We start from the raw sequence: 3,619 nt of genomic DNA, 5'->3' as shown, positions 1-3,619 counted from the left end.
AAGGCAATGTATGAATGTAGAATGTAGAAGGTGGGTCACATGAATGTTGTGCTGGGAAACAGTGAGGGTTTCTGGAAGAAGAGCACCCTTCAGGTCAGTGTCCCCACCGTTCCCAACTCCTACCTTGCATATCTCCAAAAGCCTTTGAAAAGAGCTACTTCCCATGCTTTAAGCCCCTGTGAAATAGACAGTTTCCTGTGGGTTAATGAAGTTTTAAACTAATGCACATGTAAAAGTACCCCCAGATACTTAGATTCATGCTTAGTTACAATCAGGAATTATACATTAAACACCTAACATGCATAGACTCTGAATAGATATTGAACCAGTGTTCATTGCCATGTACTAGCTTTGGTCATCTGTATCATTGGCCATGAAGCCTTCATCTGCATGGCAGCTCCTGCACAGTGATGAGATTTAGTGTGTGGGTGTGCGTGTGGGCGCGCATGAACGCAAACTATCCGTGGTTTGTGATAATCTCTCGTGTTCAATCGTGCTGCCCCAATGAGGCAAAAATCCCATATCATTAAGGGAGTGTTACTTGCTATAAGGTCTGTAAGGACTGCCCCTGAAGTAGCTTGAAAATAACACTTTGTGTCCAGTTTCAACCTTTTCCTAAACCCTTATTTTCTCTTCCTTCCAATGTTTCCTCTGGGGCACAAAACAGCTGTGCCCCTGCTCCATTTATTCTTAGTGGCACTAAGGAGAACAATTACGATAATGGGGTTGCTGCACCCTCTGCTGGCTGCCTGTGGCATACCAGGTCCAGAATGAAATGGCAAATTTTTAAACCGACATGGTTTGTGTGTTTGGGTAACAATTTTTTTAAAAATTGACCATCCCAGACCAGTCGAGGTTCAGACAGACTGAGTCTAGACTAAACTGGTTCCCTTTTTACTAAAGTGACAGTGTCTACAGCTACATTTTCAAATACTAACTTGACCATGTTAATTTATGTTGTTCAATTTTGTCTAATTAGTGTTTATTCAAACTAAGAAAACTTGTAAACTATCCTACAGTACAGACTAAATACCAAAATTTCTTTTAAAAAATGTACAGGTTTCAAACAGTCATAATTTTTATCATTTCCATTTGTGGCAGGTACGTAGGTACTATGGTGATAATGGTCACAAGTCTAAAAACTGAACTGGATAAAAAAATACTATTAAACATTGTTAGCGACTTAAAATTTAAGTACAAACTGTTTTCAGAAAGGCTTCAACTTTCTTGTTAACATCCAGAAACTAAGCAGGGGGAGGATAGGTGCTTTAGACTGCATTGAAATCTATGGAAAAGAACAGCAGATTAAATTTGTGATGTAAGATTCAATATGTTGCTTCCCAGCAAACAATTCTTTTAACTTCTATTTCTTTCTTTCATTACCAGATTATCCAGGAATTTCTGATGCAGATAGGAAACTTGTGCCCAGTACCTCGCTTCCACAAGCAATGGGCTTCTTCTGGTCTGTTTCAGCCCAATACTTAACCACTCTGCAGATGGAACGCTGCAGGTTGGGAGCTGTAGTCCTCGCAGATGATTTTCATATTAAAGGTGAGGGCTGAAAATCTTTGGTGGTACAAGCAGTCGGTTTAGTTTTAGGAAAAAAAAAATACAAAGAACCTATTGCCTGTAGCATATGGGCTAAAAAAAACCCCACCCCGAGCCAATGTTGCTTTGGAAGAATAACCCTAAGACCTTTACAGCTGTGGGTCATCTAAAATAGTTATTTTGGTTAACCATTCCTTCTGTCATGCGTGTTGTTTGTGCTTTGTAAGATTATGAAGAACACAGGAACTACATAATGAATTTTTGAATATTCACTCTATCTTTTGTATTTAAAATCGACACGTGTAAAAATTGCCTTTTAATGCTGCTTTAAACCTAGCCTATGAACTGCACTTAAATTTCTGTAAGGGAGAGTCCAGTTTTGGTATCAACACTTGCAAAAACACATTGAAAAACTAGACGGGATTCAGAGACATCACAGAACGATTGGATGACTGGAAAACATGCTTCCCACTAGGACCTAGGTTAGTGTACTAGAGAGACGACTAAGGTGATGTGATCATGATCTAGCAGTATCTCCGAAAGAAGCAGATTGCTGATAGGGAACTCTCTAACCTAACAGCGAGAGAAATAAGAGCCAATGGCTGAAGTCAAAGCTTGATAAATTCAAATTGGAAATAAATGTATTGTTAAAATTCCAAAGCAAAAATAATCTTTGGAACAATTTGCCAAAAGCTGTCTCTGTCCCGTAATCCTTACATCTGGATTGGATGTCTTTCCAAAAGTAATACTGTAGCTCAACCACAAGTCATGGGTTTGTGCCGGAGTTACTGGCTGAAGTACTATAGCTTGGGTTATGCAAGAGGTCAGAATAGTTGTGATCACTATGGTCACATCTGCTCTTATCAGCAACCTTAGTGGGAGAAGTCCTTAATAGCTTGTAGAATAAATGCATTGGGTCAGATTCAAAGGTGATATGTAGGGTAGCATAAATAAGTTATGCAGGAGTGAGACTCTAAACTGCCATAGCTGACCTATTACTGGACAACAGGTTGGGGGAAATCCACACAGCGTGTAGGAAGATGTAAATTAAAAATCACATGGCTCAATTCTGCATTAGCTTGTACCTTTTTCCTAATATTGGTCAGGGTCCTATGCATTTACAACTGTGACTCTGAATTCAAGTTGTTCCCAACAATAGCTGTGACAGCTGTGTAAAATCCTCCCACTAGGATAATAAAACACTGTCAAATTTAATTTTTTAAATTCAGATTGCCAAAGGACCTGCTAAAAGGTGTATCCTCTCCTGCTCTTGCTGATTATTTAAGGGTTTTTGAGTACCACACATGCTGTGGGCCTAACACCATGAGATCTGGCACTTCTCTGATACAGTCCCATTGCAAGCAATGCATTATTTTGAAAATGGTGACATCTGTCCTGCCCTCTTAACTTGTAGGTGAGCTTCCTTTAGCAAAAATTATAGCAAGGTGGAGTACTATTCATGTCATTTTTCTAACATGAAATTGATACTGCTTCTAGAAGTTTTCAGTGATATGTAGAGTAGTGGCTTATTTGGAAGCCAAGGATTATTAATGTATCAATCCTAAGGATGAACTTCAGATTTTTCACAAGCCTTATTGATCCTTTCATAAATTCTGGGAGTACTGCAAATAAACAGCCAGAGCTGAAGGGAAGGACCAGCTCCTTGTTACAGAAATTATCTCAGGGAACAGTTTTAAAATCTAAATTTAGTTTAATTTTGTTTGACAAAAGTATTGTAGGAGGCGCAGGACTAAACTTGCGAGTAAAGGCTGGCTCTTAACCTCACTCCATTTTCAGTCATGTAGCAATACTGTGCACCACCATGATGCATTCATATTTCTTCCCCTCTCAGACATGTACATACTCTTCCTAGAGCAAACTCTCTCAACTGTGGCGTGACACCAACAGCATACTTATGATTTCTGACAAGTCAGACATTAAATTAAGCATATAGAGAGGGAAGAGTGATTCCATAAAACACATGCCTTGTTGCCACTTACAACAAAGAGGTTTTATTAGACAGAGCCTAGGTTAGGAGGATGTCTTTCTAGAGAAGATTATATGGTCTGTG

This window comes from Emydura macquarii, unplaced genomic scaffold (genome assembly GCF_026122565.2).
Source record: "Emydura macquarii macquarii isolate MOO-44397 ecotype Brisbane River unplaced genomic scaffold, CSIRO-AGI_Emac_v2 contig_320, whole genome shotgun sequence".
Lineage (NCBI taxonomy): Eukaryota > Metazoa > Chordata > Testudines > Chelidae > Emydura > Emydura macquarii.
Note: the sequence above shows the minus strand (reverse complement) of the source record.